This window comes from Orbicella faveolata, unplaced genomic scaffold (assembly GCF_042242905.1).
Source record: "Orbicella faveolata isolate gen_17 unplaced genomic scaffold, um_ofav_v1 contig_12, whole genome shotgun sequence".
In the NCBI taxonomy this organism is placed as follows: Eukaryota; Metazoa; Cnidaria; class Anthozoa; order Scleractinia; family Merulinidae; genus Orbicella; species Orbicella faveolata.
In genome coordinates this window covers 30,535,001-30,551,453 of record NW_028301539.1, presented here as the reverse complement: position 1 = coordinate 30,551,453, position 16,453 = coordinate 30,535,001, and the positions used below count along the sequence as shown (strand labels likewise).

General features: G+C 38.5%; 1 long non-coding RNA gene and 1 pseudogene across 1 annotated transcript in view; both read right to left on the bottom strand.

The window, feature by feature from the left end:
* Nucleotides 1-8,732: 8,732 nt before the first annotated feature.
* Nucleotides 8,733-10,819, bottom strand: LOC149117506 (uncharacterized; annotated as a pseudogene).
* Nucleotides 10,820-11,664: 845 nt separating this feature from the next.
* Nucleotides 11,665-16,453, bottom strand: part of LOC149117505 (uncharacterized) — a 5,175-nt gene continuing 386 nt past the window's right edge. Inside the window, exons 2-3 of the long non-coding RNA XR_016205682.1 lie at nucleotides 13,863-13,964; nucleotides 11,665-12,174 (exon numbers count right to left, since the gene is read on the bottom strand). This is a non-coding gene — a long non-coding RNA (uncharacterized LOC149117505). The remainder of the gene's footprint in view (nucleotides 12,175-13,862; nucleotides 13,965-16,453) is intronic.

The window sequence follows — 16,453 nt, the reverse complement described above, 5'->3', positions numbered from 1 at the left end:
GTTAAGAAGTATGATCTTTTAAGTCGATTTCAATAAACGACAGAAATTCCATTTATTAATTATATAAACTGTGTTTTTTTTTCAAGGATTTCCAGTTTCACGTCTAACTGAGCTTCTATCATGTCTTTAATATCGATGTGTTAACACAGTTTTAATTTTCGTTCTATGATCAGTTATAATAATTCATGATGTATTCTTTAAAATTAATATTTTCTGAATATTTTAGCACAAAGTTCCGTGGGATAGGTAATACGGCCTGTCAACAATGCTCCTTTCCCCATTGGAATGTCATTCAAAACGTTTTTTCCCAAGTAAGAACAATTTGGTTTTGTTAAATTTTTAAACGGAAATTTGATGGGAGAAACTTTTTTCTTAGAAAGAGAACTCATCGCCGCAAATTGCGAAAAAACGTTTTCTCCGCGAAATTCAACCTGTAGACCTAAATTAAGTCATGCCAATGTTTTTTTTTTTTTTAACTTTTGCTCTTTCTGATCTACCTACGAATCTGTGAAAGATTTAATCCTCCAAAGAAGGCATTGTACAGATTTTGAAGGGCCAATGTCCAAATATATTCTGAAATCCACTATCGACGGTCACTATTTTGGCTGTTTTTCATTCTTTTTTGGGGGTAGAGTGGCGGGAGAGGGTAAGTTGCAGTATTCAAAAAAGTATCCTTACGTGCTTTCATAAGCATGACGTTACGGATAACAAAAAATTTACTCAAGGCTCCATAGATGTAAACATTATGCAAGTAAAAAAACAAGTTGGGAACTAATTTCAAAGGCACTTCAATAAGCTTGTATAATGTGGTATTGGTAGAAGTCATATTGCCAAATCCTGTGTTAAAAAAGTCTAGTGACGGTATGAAAGTTGTTTCAGGGTATCCTCTTACAATTGCTCACCAAGTTCATTCAATAATCTCCCTCCAAGTAATTAAGAAGGAATCCACAAGACGTTCGAGTAACAAGTGGAAAAAAACTTTGTACCGAGATTATTCACATCGTATAGCAGACTTCTGTGCGACTGTTTCAAATATCTTCTCGAAGGAAATTATTTCTAACAACACCAAATGTCCAGAACAGATTTTGAAGTTCATATGAAACACTTGAAATTACTGGTGAAATGAAACTGTTGATGACATGTTACCTTTGTTTGCACAACTTCTCTGAACTTTGAAATTTATTTTCTCACGTTTCCATGGGAAATTGTTTCCGGTGTTACTTCAGGCAACTATTTATACCTCAAGCTTTTAGAAAATGCAAAAAGGACTATAGTATACTCACAAATATTCTGGAAGAAGGTTTTTGTCCAAAAAAAACTGAAATTGGTCAATTTCCTCTCGGATTTTGTCTCAATTATTATTGTAGAACTAATTACTGATTAGATCTGAATAAGGAGACTTATTCAGAGACTCAATTCAATGGAACATTTTCATGTGACGTCATCAAGTTTTAAAATCCAAACCTAAAGAGCCACCAGAGTTTCTATCCTCATCAGGCAAAAGAGGTGCGAAAAGTATATATCTTCACAACATTTCAGCGGAACAACGTCTTTCGTTTGGAAACAAATGTATTTTGAATTTTAGAGTTATGGCAGTGCGGGACGTAAAGCTACGATCGCGTTTGTCGATATACTTGTCTCATGATTGTTAGCCCTTCGTGAAATAAAAAAGTAGTAGTAAAGTGTTAATTTATAGGTTTGTGCAATGCAGGCAAACAGTGGCCTAGATAACCTAGTAAGCTTCAGATTATCACACTATTTTCCGGCCGCCATATTGAATTGGCGAATCTTTGCTGACTTTTTTGCTGACATTTTTCCTCATTAACATACCACTTTGCAAGGAGAAGGTATCACGCTAGACAAGAATTGACTACAACAATTTAACTTAGTAACTGGTGAAGCTTTTGGCTCTTTCGAGAAGAAATTGGCTTTCAAAAACTGCAAAATTTCTCAGTGGCAGAAGCGCAAATGAGCTTCTACATTTTTTGTAGAATTTTGAGTTTTTAAACCCGCGTCGCTCAAAAAGTATTCAATACATCGAGTGACAAAGCTGATCATGCTATGCCCTTTCAATATTCAGAGCTAATGTTTTGGTAGATCCATCAGAAACTGTATCACTTATGGAGCAAATATATACACAAAGATTCGCTTATTGGTGTACCACGGAGGTACACCAATATGGCGGCACCATACTGGGCTCTATAAATTTGTGCAAAACATTTAGGCGAATATCTGAAGTTTGGGATAGCGCGTAGACCTAAAACCTGCAGAGGTGCCTTCTTTATTTATCTTCTATAAGATCGCATTTTCTTGTTTGTTTGTTTGTTTTTTCATTGCAGACAGTAAAAACGATCTATTGTAGTCCGGATATCTGACTGGCTGTGCCCAAGATTTTTTCAAGATTCAAAACCTTCTTTACTCGACAAAAACAAAACAAAACAAAACAGCCTTTCCAAAATTTTTTCAAGATTCAAAATCCTTCTTTACTCGACAGAAACATAAATAAAACAGAAGAAGCCCTTTTTAGAGCAATCTTACTTTAAATTTTAAAAGTAATTTTGATACGGTTGTACTCAAACAGCACTTTTACAAGTAGTTTGCGATGTATGAGAAGGGACGAACTGGAAGATTAAAATCTTTCAATCAAGATACTTCACTTTATATTCTCGAGAATACTGCTCAAATGTAAAGGATGTATACATGCAAAACAACAATGCGATGTATCATTCATCTCAGGCTTAATGGGAAAACTAGTGAGCTTTCAGGAGTTGATTTTATTGACAAGCCGCGGTCATGTCTTAATTACTACCCCTTCCTCTTCATTTAAGTTTTTCTCGAAAAGAAACCACCATTGTTTTCAATTAAGCAAAATATTTTTTTCTCTTATCTACATTTCCGCAACGTTTGGTTATGGTCTTCATCAACACCTTGAAAAAAATATGAATTACAAGAAATGATATTCGAGAGTTTCAGGTTGACCTTCAGCATCACGAACTGAGTGGTAACTTTTAACACATCCCGTGCTCAAAATGTATATTCTCATTACTGGTTTTCTCATATTGTTTTAAATGTTAACTCTGAGAATTTCGTTTTTCAAAGTGGTAACTCTTAAGTACGTCCCATGCTCAAAATGTGTATTCTCGTTACTGATTTTCTCATATATATTGTTGTTAATATTAATTCTAAGAATTTGATTCTTCATCAAGACAATATCCTCTAGTTAATCAGTTTCTGAGATTTTCATAATCTTACACTGAAACTGTTAAAAGTTAACGAGAGTAGAAATTATGTACTAATCTGAGATTTGATGTTTCCAATAGTCAACTTGTGCCAGAGTCCAACAGTACATTGCGATCCAAGATGGCTGCCCTTTCTGTCAACAATGATATATCAGCCGCCTGGAGCGAGAGAGACAGAGAAAAAAGAATATTGAATCAACACTACCTTGTCAACTAATAAATTTACAGCAGTGTTAGGTACAGTTGATAACTATGTAAATTTTCATAAAACAGTATTGTTTTCATGTGTTTTCGAATTTTAGCATTTTCTTCAAAAACGAAATAGAATTCCCATGGAATCCAAGATGGGTTGTATTGTTCGCGCTTCTAAGAATCAGGGATAATGCTTTCTAACTTGGTTATAATATAAGCTAGCTATTAAAATTGGATTTAATGATTATTAAAGAATCTTTTTTTATGACTATTTACGTCGTGGTATTCTCCTCTTCACCTAAACGTTTTCAGACGCTTAATTCCAAGAACGTAAAATGAAAAGTGCAAGATGTTCCTTCACATAATAACTCCAACCCCCACGCGAAAATGATCTGTGCCAACAAAAGTTCGACCCAAAGTCCTTCCAAACAAACGGTAGTCTCATTATAATAATTATTATCGAACATAATACAATGCACGTGTATTGTACTGTCATAAACTATGGCATTTTGTGGACAACAAGACAGCCGTACGCTTATATGCAGCAATGGTACGAAACTTGAAAATCTATCAATTTTACAATCAGAATCACGATTTTTAACACTCTTGGATTGTAAAGATAGGAAAACCATTGTCTACTTATCTGAGCTGAGATGTTTTTCCAATAGTCATCGATCGCACGCCAGAAGTGAAGCTCTGCACACTGCCATCCAAAATTCAGTTAACGTTGATGAAACTCAATTAAGGTTGATGAATAAATCCAGAAACTCGTGAACTGTCCTTTAACACATCTTTGGTCATCCTGGAGATAGCGAAGCAAACGGCAGCAACTTTAGTTGTTTAATCACCTAGGTTTACTTATGATTATTTCATGGACAGATAACTTGCTCACCTCAAAAGCTTGTTCGAATGTTGTGGTCAGAAAGTTGAACCATAATAAATGGCCGTTACAAATTAAAACAATCGATTTGGAACAGCTCTTCATCTTTCATGTATTTCTATTCAACTTGGTAGCGTAAGAATGAGTTGATAATGAAGGAAAGCCGCCATTTAAGATAAAAGACTTGCTGTAAGGTTAATAACGCGATTTATTTACTTTTTTAATTAATCCTCCTCGTTCTCTGTGGGACACAAGGCAGCCAAAATCCATCTACATTTATCTCTATTTTGAACGATATGTTGCTGCTCATTGAGCTCATGGCAGGCGTCAGGTGGTTTTCGACCAACCAGGTTTGCTGTTGCCAGTTGGTGTCCATCTCTAGGCAACCTTGGGAAGTGGGTGGTCAATCCATCGGATTCATCTGCGTTTGTTTTCCATGACAACATTTTGGCAATAAGTTTTTCTGTCAACGGATCAGAGATAAAGAGCAATATTCACTGCTTGCAGACATTGACGTCAATTGTTTTGAATTTAATTTTTGTACAACCAAACAACTCTTTGTTTCAAAAGCCAATTGCTCTCATGTTGGCGAACAATTAACAATATAGCTAGCCTAACGAGCTTGCAAATCTTTTCCTGCGCTGAGAAGTTTGCTATTTTTTTCTCATTTTCCTCATTGAACTACGCCTATAGGCTCGTCAGTTAGCTTCAGCTCAGATAAATTTTTTTTTTTTAGAATTAATAAACGAATTTGCCAGTGTAGTCAATAAGTTAGAAGTTCTTAGATTCTTGCTATGGATTTCAAAAAAGTTTTTTTTAAAACAGAAAAACCCGATCGCAGGACGATAAACTGAAGCATTCTATGAATGGATTATGTTAAAAAAAAAAAAAAAAAAGTAAAACTTAAGTGCCACCAAATCGTAAGATCTTTGACTCGGTACTCGATTTCCTGTATTTGTAAGATAAATGAAAAATGTTTTAACTTAATAGTACGAAATAAATAATACGGGTATGTGGGTTAATTTTAAGCAAAAATACGTCCAAATACGAGACTCGTCCATTAAAATTACGAAACATTCAGCACCAAGGTACACAAAATTACCAGCGACATGTACTCATTTTGAAATCTCTCACATTCTTTATTAAGTTGCAAACCGGTTCTAATGTTATGTCTAAATGCCCCTAAACTAGACTTAGCTGCAAAACTTCAAAGGATTATATTAAATGAAATCTAGCGACAACTGTGATTCACTTATCTGAACTTCAACGGAGTTGTCGTCAACATGAAACTTGCCAGGAGTCCATAGCTGGTCGTGCTACACTTCATTTGAATTGGTGAATGACGCCTGTCACTCCAATTCAATTCCTTTGGACATAACTTGCTGCCTCTGGTCAATTCTTGTGAAAAAAAAAACAGGAAAGTCATGGTTAAGTTTTTCGCGTGTTAACTCAAGCAAAACTGACTTGATTGAGTATTAGTATCAGTTAACGGACGTCTATCGGCCTTGCGCTTAACAAAACTCCCTCAAAATTAATGTGGAATAACACTTTTAAACGACTACCAACAAAGTGGTGCACTGCAGTGGGAACGAACTGAAGATTAGTTATAGGTTTTGATATAACTACATAACTGTTCTCTTCGTATCAGAGCAAAGGCAAAGGCGGTTGGAATTTTCTGTTTTTATAACAGTTAAAAAGAGTGTACATGGTAGCGCTCCGAGGTGACGAAACAAATTGCGAATGGCAAAGTCAAACGGCAAACCAAGCAGATTATCAAGCTGTAAACAAACATTTTATCAAAAATAATCATTCAGTTACTCACAAGAGAAATGCCGTTTGTTATTCGGTTTTTCAACTTCGCCTAAATACAGTCTTCGGTGTCAAGGAAAACCACATGCACCTCGAAGCTTTCACAGCATTGAGGAAAGTTTTATTATACCATTAAATGATCAAATTGAAAGACGAGGGAAACAGCTAGGACACGTAACTAGCTAGAGAAAATGTGGACTTACCTGAAGGAAGCACATCGGCTAAGATGTCTTCGCCCTTGCCTTCAATTCAACGGCGATAAATAAAGAAAATATGGACTTGCCTGAAGGGAGCACAGCGACTAAGATGTCTTCGCCCTTGCCTTCAATGCAACGGCGACTGACGCTAAAATGGGTGTGTCATTCTACACTTCTTTATATATACCCACATTAAAATTCATTACAGCCACGAGAATATGCTTTGAACAAAGGAAATGCATCCCACGTTAAGATTGTGTGCTTTGAATTGTGAAAAATGAGCAACTTGGGAGAAAAACACGCACCTGAAAGGAATTTTGATCCGAATATGCTATGTTTGTAGTTAATAGGCCAATTTTGATATATTAAAATTCTAACTTGGCTCTGCGAGGCTTAACGGAATAATAAAAAAAGAAGTTAATTATTCATCCCTTAGACCCGAGGCGGTCTCTTTTGTTTCATTCCCCTAAACCTCGGAGCCAAGTAAGACATTTAATAAATCGAAATTGGCCTCTAACTGTCGAAAATCTCACAGACAAGAACACCGCGCTGAAGCGTCGTAAAACGTACTTTTGGTCCAGCTAAGTAATTACAGTTGCGTCATAATTCAACTTTAATAATGACGACATTTATGCGCGCGCAAATTGTGACGCATACTCAGTTTTCTTACCTCTTTTTCACGTCTTTGGAAAATATCTTTGGAAGAAAAACTTTTCTCTGACAATGAATAAGCTTACGCAATCGCATGAAGATCTAACCGTCGATACAACCAACATTTTTAATTTTGACCGTAAAAATTCCTGCGGACGAAGTTCGCTGAAAAGAACGTGCTGCCCTGCGGTATTTTAATTTAGCGCTTCTATATCTAGAATTCAGTTTCCTTGTAGAATTTAAATCTTGCCATTTGTTCGAACATTTTCTTTAATTCTCATAATTTCTCGTGATTTTTGTTACGGCCTATAGCCAAATTTAAGCTTATTTAAAGGAGCTCAGTCACGGTTTGCGCATATTGAAAAGTTTAGCCTCAATTTTTCAAATTCGTCGTTTGCAATCCGTGTTAATCTTCTCTATCCTTAACCATCCTTGTTCCTTTATGGTTTATCATTATGTCTTTGGTGTTTTTCTATCTTATTAAACTGTTATTTTTCAGGTTTCCTGTACCCTCCGTATCTGAAGGTTTATCCTGTCCATTTGACGCAGTGAACTAGCTTTTTCACTGCAAAAGTACACAAAGGAAAGGTTAACAAAGTTTGCCAGAGATAAAGTTCGATAGACTGTAAACAAGCACGCGCGGATCCATACCGGTTTCAACCGTTTTACGGAAATCGGTCAGAATTTTCATAATAGAAAAAAAATCAATAGATATGTATATATTTTTAATAAAAGTAAACTGCAAGTTGAATCTCGAAAATAGTTTTGACATTTATTTTTTATTTATTCTTTTTTTGCCAATTACCGGAAATAGACAAGGGTCATAGACACGTTCTAGTGGCAAAATTTTACAGCCGGGAAATCACGAGTCTCCCGACGGCGGTCACGCCATCACATCATCGCCGCGGGCGTCTAGACCAAAATTAGATTTCCCCGGGCGATTTGTGCAATTCTGCTACTCGGTTAGCCTGTCTGATCATTCAACTTCTTTGGAAAACGACTTCAACAAGAGTGTGGAATAGATAACAACGTCAAGATGTCACAAATTACTGACTACTTCAGGAAAAAAGGTTAGTTCGGGTCTTTGTTAATAATGGTTGAGAGTGGACAAATTAATTTTACTGAAAAGTTATTTTCGTTCGGTATGCACACGCCTGGCTGACGTGATACCCAGACGTGTTTGTCTGGACTGAAATTTGTCCTCTTGGTAATACTTGAACAAATGATTTATCTTTGCAGTGGAAACTCGTTCTAGCAATGGCTTTGAGGCGACTGAAAACATATTTACGAAGCACGATCAGTTACAGACGAGATTGACAGGACTTGCCTTGCTGCACATTCATTACAACATGGACATTGACTTTCACGAAATAATTCGCAGATTTGCAAGGCTTCATCCAAGGAGAATGGAACTGGCAAATATATTGTCTGACTGACTCAAAAAGCCAGGAAAGGGTACTTTAGGTAGTTAAAATTGAAAAAATTTCCCGGGGGAGCATGCCCCCGGACCGCTCTAGGAGCTTGCGCCTTCGGCGCTCGTTTTGCACTAAATCGGTCAACATTTTTCCTAGATCCGCGCCTGCTCAATGAAACGTTACGTAAGGTAAATCAAATCCGAGCTTATCTTGGATTAGCTTAATCGTGCTTAAATGGTTTGAGTAACTCTGTCCATGTCTATAAGTTAGCTCAAACAGGGTGTTTTGCATGCTTTCGATACTCCCTTTAAACCTGTTTACCTTTCAAAACAAGAGATGTGAGATTACATTTCGGGCGATGAAAGCAAGTTTTCTTTTCAACTGTAATTATACGTTGGTCATAATAGTAAAGATCGCACATTTTCTGCACAGCAGTGGTCATGAATACAATACGCACCACACTGCAGAGTCGTCATATGTTGGTGCTGAAGACAAACACGACACTAACTACATTATTAAACAGTGTTGAAGTCCATCTTTGAATTAATTTCCAGCTCAGCTTCTACGTGATGAAGAGTGACTTCTGGAAAAAAAAGTGACTTATGAATACGAATAAGAAGCGATTTTTCTAAACATTTAACAATAAAAAATTGCGATAAAATATTTCTAAGCGTATTGAGAAAGTTAAAAATTTTGTTAAAAAACGAAGACGTTTCGACATTGAGCTAACGTCATTATCAAGTCAAAATGATAGTTGATAAAAAATGTATAAATAGTCAGTAAAACAATAGTTCAATGGATGTGTTAAAATGTTTAAAGTTAAACAAAGAGTTTCGCACGGATGGAGTCAGTTTGCGTGTTCAAGCTTGGATTCCGTTTCTTTATGCAAAGCATCTCATAGACGAGGCAATCAAATTTCCCTTGGCACTTTCGGAGAATTCGAAACTGGCTTTCGTTGAGGAGGCTTATGTCCCCGTGGGCTTCCAAAAGGTGTTTTCCAATCGCCGAGTTTTTATGTTCAGCAATGCGTTAGTGGAGGTGTCGGGCTGTGTAGCCGACATAATCTGCATCGCACAGATCACATGAAAATAAGTAAACCACGCATTGTTGATTTACGATCGGAGGCTTGATTTCTTTGGGCTTGAGGTCTTTTTCCAGTTTCTTGCTAATAAATACTGGTTGTAGGGTAGTGCCAATCTTGTGGTTGAGATCGCGCATTTGCCTTCTAACTGCATTAGCTGATGTTTGGTCCTTGAAGGGAAGACTAACTCGTAAGACACGGCCGTCTTCCACTTGTCTTTCACGTACACCGGATGAAAGGTTCAGGATAAATTTGTTAATGGTGGAATTAATGGTCGTTATTGGATAATCAAGTCGAATAAAGATGGAGGGAAGTCTAGTGCATTCTTGATTGAAAGCTTCAGTTGAAGAAGGTAGGGCGTATGCACGATGAATCATTGTTTTGAGCAAGCAATGTTTGTAGCGTTTATCCGTGTGGCTTTGGAAATGCAACAGCAAGCCAGTGTCAGTCGGTTTTCTGTACACTTGTGTTTCAATCTTTGTTCCGTTCTTGATTATTTCCATATCGATAAAGGGGATCTTGTTATCAACCGGAAGCTCCATCGTAAACGACAGGCTGGGGTGGAGGCCATTAAGGGTAGTCAGGAAATCAACTGCAGCATCAGTGCTAAACATTTTGGCCAAGGTATCATCAACATATCTCTTGTATAGCCTAGGCATCAAACCATTACGGGTAAGCTTGTCTTCAAGGTGACACATGAAAACATTAGCCATTAGAGGGCCAAGGGGCGAACCCATTGCCACGCCGTCGACTTGCTCATACAACCGGCCATTAAATTGGAAAAGCTGGTTAGTAGTGGCGATTTCAAGGAGTCTGGCGAGTTGATCCTTTTGCAGGTTAAGGTCATAGGTTTGGTTGAACCAATCGTTGGCAAATGCTTTGTCGACTAAGATGTTGATAGTCTCATTTAAAGGTACGTTTGTTAAAAGGGATGCGACATCGAAAGAAACCAAAATGTCATCATCTCCAATGGGTGAGTTGCGGATTTCTTCAGAGAAACGAATGGCATCGGTAATGGTGTACTCGTTAATAGAGAGTGGTTTCAGTGTTTCCTCCAACCATTTAGCCAGGTTGTAATTGTAGATTCCAGCTGCAGATAAAATAGGCCTCATACTAAGATTGGCTTTGTGGGTCTTGGAAGACCGCAAAGGTGAGCAAGTCTGGAACACCACACCTAGCTTGCGCGCTCCTCTCCGCTGATCAAGCCCTTTAAACGGCCTGCTAGACGTTGTATGTTAAGACCAGGTTTCACTAGAGTAATGAGGACAAGCATAAGAAAATTAGGACACTTGAATGAAGCATAAGGAGACAAACAACCGCAGAATTAACGGGATGTGGGATACATAACAAAGAAACACCAGCTCATTCTCATCAAATAAAGCCGTGCTGGGGACGAGAATGGGGGAGCCACCATTTTATTTTAGATACTTTCGCAGAAGTCTGGGTCGTAGTGAGCTGTACCTGGTTGACTGCCATGTACTAATGCTTCAGTGTGTTTGATGTCACCGCGTTCTCACCTCAATTTAAGGACAGCATGAGAATAAAAAGAGACAAACATGTTCGTTCAGCATGTGTTTATGTCAGTCTAGTGTTTTCACTTGCTTATGCTTGTATTGCTTATGTTTATGCATATGCCTGTGCTTGTACTTAGGCGTATGCCGTGCCTTTATGTATCTATTTTTTTGCCTATACTTGTTCTTGTGCTTTTGATTACACTAACGCTTGTGCTTTACTGTGCTTCAATTATGCTTATTCATGTACCTGTCCTTGTTCTTATGCCTGTTTTATTACTTTTGCTTGTGTTTGCGCATGTTTTGTGCTAATGCCTGTGCTTTCGTCTGTTCTGTGCCTGCTTGGTGCCTGCGCCACTATCTGTGCTTGAACCTTTGCTTGGGCTTATTCTTTTACTTATGCCTGTTTTTGTGCTTGTGATACTTTATGCTTGTATTAAAAATTGTGCCTGTGCCTGTATCATCTTGTTCGCGCCACCCGCGACTATATATGTTAGGAGGTCTGTGAACAGACTAGTCAATCTTACATTCGACTAGCAGGTACCTTTCGCAAGCTTTCATTGTGGTTATTTTCATATTATGAGAAGAAAGAGGAAAACATTAGGCAAACAAACATAGCAAAATTTACAAACTCCGGAAGCTTGATTGTTTTGCATCATTCGGCTCAGACATACAAAATGTACAAGACATTTTTCCTACAACTTTTATTATCATCAGTTATCTCTTTTGAGCACCCATGATAGTGTTTTTTCTTTTCTCAGAGCGGTTTTCAGTTAAGTGTATCATTAGTTTTGCTTCACTTGGTTCAGTGATTGGTTTAAAAAGAAAAAACTCGCGCTTCTTTCTTAACCAATCAGAAGAAAAATGTCTATCGTGCCCCGCACGTACACGATTTCCCGCGCTTTGCGTCAGCAGCATGTATTTGCTTTGAGTAATGTTATTGGTTCTCTGCACTAGTTTCGTCTTTTGTGACTGGCCAGATTGATAACTTTGATTTTGGTTCTACGACGCTCAGCTGAAAACCGCTCTATTATATTTTCAGTGAATCACAATATGCTCAGTAGCATTCCGGACATTTTTGCCTTTCAGGGCCACCCCTTTCTTCATCCTGCAAGGTTTCCTCGTAAAACTCCTGAGCAGTCTTCCCGTTCCAGTCCCTGAGACGTCTACGGCGGCGTCTGACCGCGAAGTATGCATTTCTGTGATATCAAAAATACGAATTTTAGTCACTCACCGTGTCGTATTGCAATTCCGTGAATTTTGCTGGTTTTACCTTGAATTTCACCCATATCGTCGAGTCACACTTAGGAGCGTACGACTCGAAGAGGCGGCTCAAATCAGTTTGTATGGAGATCAGGAACTAAGATTAAAATCAATTAATGTATGATTAATTCACTGAATTAAGTTTATCGACATATTTTTTGTCTTATTTCTTTCCATCCTGAGGTGTTTAAACGTTATTTAAGTGAATTTAGGCTATTTGCCCTAAGGTGTTAAAGCAGGAGTCTGGCGAGATTAACTTCAAAACTTTATTCGGAAACGATTCGAATTTTCGCTGCAATTAACATTTACTCACAATGTTTTGCGTTGAACGCACAATGCAAGGCCTGCAGAGTCATCTTTTGCTGCAAATCAATAGACATTTCCGAAGTCGAATTTTGCGTGTGTCAAAACTAGCCTTCGTGCGAAACCATTCAGGTCCCGTTCACACTATGCTGGAGGAATTTCAAAAAGGCGCTTTTACTCTGAAAACGCATGAAATGTTTTCCATCCACACTGCGCCGGAGAAATTTGAAAACGCAACAATCACTGATCATTTTGGATTTGTGTTTGAGGGAAACTCGAGCAGGAAAATCACATGATTATCGTGACGTCATCGTTTTCGATAAGTTCCATGGTTTTCAAAATGTTTCCCGTCCGCACTAAAACGCAGAGCCGACGTTTTCAAATTCCTCCGGTCTGAAGGGCGTTTTCGAAAAGCTCCGTTTTCGTTGCGGATAAGTGTGGACGGTAGGCCTCACTGCTGAAATAAAGCTGCATTTTCAAATTTCTCCAAGGTGGTGTGGACGGGGCCGCAGATGAAAATCGTATAAAAGGTGTTCCACGAGGACTGTTTTGAAACAGAGGCACAAGGCTATTCAGAAATCGCCATGCCTATAAAGCGCACACACACTCCTCTTTTACCATGTTAGCGAGCTGGTTGAAAAGTTGAAATCTCGGCCGAGACTGGGTACGTGTCGCAGCTGACCTGGTCAGGACACGGAACTTTTGATCCTACCAACACCATATAATTTCAGCACTGTGGGGTGATAACCTAAATTCGCTCAAATCTCGAAAATGACAAAATGGCTTAAGGCAGTGTTTAATTGAAAACTTCATTGAGTGAATTTCTCATACATTGATTCAATTTCATAATTTCATTTCCTGATCTTCATAAAACTCTTACATTATGCTGAAGTCTTCAGTTCTTAAAATCAGGAAAGTGATTTTCTCATCCTTAGCTATTTGCCTGTGTAAAACCGTATTTATGCCAATGTCTTGTAGAGTTTGATTTAGGTCAAAGTAAGACTGAAAACGTCAAATTCATGCTAATCTTTGATTAGCCCCCATAAGCAACCGAACCCTGGTTGCTAAGCAAGATATTTTTAAATTGAAGACAGAGTTTTATAAGTTTGAAGCTAGCCTGGTCCAGGCAAGAGGGCGAACGAGAGAAAAAACGAGGGGGACTTAGTCCTCCCTCGTTTTTTCTCTGGCTCACCCTCTTTGTTTTTCGCTCGTCTCCAACTACCGAGAGCCTGGAACAGGCTAGTTTGCAACCTCGTTCCCAGGATCTTTCTCCACTGCCTCCCGTGGTCGTTGGAACACAGTTTGAAACCTGTGTACTTACCCACTGTCAATCACCAATGACGTCGCCAGGCAAATTAGAATTAGCACAGCAACCAACTTTACTTGGTTCATTTTCATCAAACTGCTCTTTGATAGAAGTTATCTGCAGAATGAATAAACTTATGTTGCGGCATAGTCGGGCTTTTAACTAAGTTGTTTACAAAGGTGGGCCAACTGCTACATGTTGCACATGTTTGGTTTCCGGTCAGTTATGCATCGGTCAATTCCAGCAGTGCCCACCCCCCCCCCCCCCGGGCTAACCCCCGGGCATTAGCATTTTTTTTTTAAAAATGGGCAAATTCCCCGGGTTGGGGAAACATAAGCTGTCTAAATGCCCCGGGGTGGGGACGAAGAAAGAGGGCAAATGCCCCGCCCCCGGGATCGTCGCCTTCCAACACCTCCGTAGTTTTTAAATTAATCAGTGAATTAACGGTCAACTGTTCAGTATTTTAATGCGACGGTAAGACTTCAAGGACAACAGTAAGTGTTAGTTGATTCTGATTATATTTATTTCTTTATATTTGTTTTTAACAGTTTGCTAGAGGATAGCTGGGATTGCGGCGGGCGTGCCCCAGCCGTGAGCGATGATAGGCGCCTGTATTCGCAGGCTACTTTTTCTGTTAAGAATCAAGACATTTTAAATGATGATGCATTGCATTTTAAGCTTGCAAGATCTGTCTTCAAGATCGCATCATTTGAATTCGCAAACCTTAAGTATTTTAACTCCAGTTTCATGAATTTAAAAAATGCTAGGCTAGTTTTGAATGCGAAATGCGAAATAGTCGTGTTCACGTCAGTTATTGTTTTGTGATAAACAAAATATAGTTCACCTTGTCGCTTATATTTATATGCTTACAAGTAATGAAGAAATATCTAAAATTGAGAAAACATAACTTTAAGTTTCTCTAGTCCCTGACGGACAAGCCATTGTTCGACAAACGCCTCGTCTTTCCCGATGAACTCATCCATGGCACTTTCCAAAACACGTGTGTCGAATGCCCGGGGGTCGCCCCGGGGTACGCAAATGCCCAGCCCCCGGGCCACGATAAAATTGCAGATGCCCCACCCCCGGGACTGACAACTTGAGCAAATGCCCCGCGGTTGCCCGGGGGGGGATGGGCACTGCTGGAATTGACTGATACATTACAGAGGTGTAACAGGGTGATCAAAAATGTGAAACATGTGAGCAACAATGTTGCGTTGAAATACGGTTGCGTGCGTTTGGCCAGGCCTTAAAGTGGAATCAGTAACGAAAGTATTTCGCAGCTAGAAATAAGGGAAAAATACAATAAAAACAACAAAAGAAAGGAAAGACATGTTTTTGAATTTTGTTTCCGTATTTCTAGCCACTGCATACGTTCTTCAGTGTCCCATACAAATTAGAATATTTACGCGGTTTCACAACATCATATAAGACGATGTTCGTTCTCAAAGTCTCTCTGGTATCACCACAGAAAATACACAAATTTCCCGCTATGAGTGTAGCCGAGTGTGGCAGAATCGGGAATACATGTACAGTGCAGAGAACACAGCGACGCCTCGCAACCGACTGCCACTCTAGGTAGACTAGAATCCCTTAAAATGACCCATAGTAGTACATCTCGACAAACAGTCACTCGTGCTTTATACAGCGATCCCGCAAAGTATGTAAATCTAAATTCTGACATGATGACAACATAGCACAACATGCTATCAAACCTTTTATCATTTTCTCTGACCTTTGCTCCAGAATTTGACCCTCGAGCTTCGGTTCAGGCGTGTCGCTTGAAAATGGTATTTTCCCAAATAAATAGTGTGTTATCAGGAAAAAACACTCTTGAAATACCTTTCAAGATCAGATTGCAAGTTATTATATATCGTAATGATTGATGAAAAGTGATGAAAAACGGATTATGCTGAGGGATGATGGTAAATTTCCGGCTCTAAATTGGAATGCAAATACAATGAAAAAACCGCAATCTTTGTCTTCTGTTTTACTCACACGAATTTAGACCTCTCAACCAAAATACATTAGCGTCGTACTGAACATAGAAGCATGCAGAAAATCTCATTTTCATTCTATACTTTGAAAGCGCATTCAACTATAAAGCAATCGCTTTGAATATGTTGCGTTTAAATACAGCTGCGTGCGTTTGGTCAGGCCTTAAAATGGAATCAGTAATGAAAGTATTTCGCAGCTAGAAATAAGGGAAAAATACAATAAAAGGTGCGTTCTTTTGCTTCATTTGTGTATTACTATCTGATATTACTACAAGTTGATGAGGAGTTTTAGGAGTTTGACCGTTTTATTTACATCGATTTTAGTGAGTTCTTGCTTTTCTGTTTTCCTTCCTAAAAGTGGAACTAAAACTCGATTAAATCACTTCAAAAATTTTTGACATAAGTAATATGCAAAAGAAGAAAGGGAAGACATTTTTTGGATTTGTTGTTCGTATTTCTAGCCACTAAATACGTTCGTTATCGTTCTATGCAATTTATAACGTTTACGCTGATAAGAGGTCATACAACGATGTTCGTGCTAGAAATATCTCTGATATTCCCGGAGAAAATACATAAATCTCTCGCTTGAGTGTAGCTAAGTACTAGTGCAGC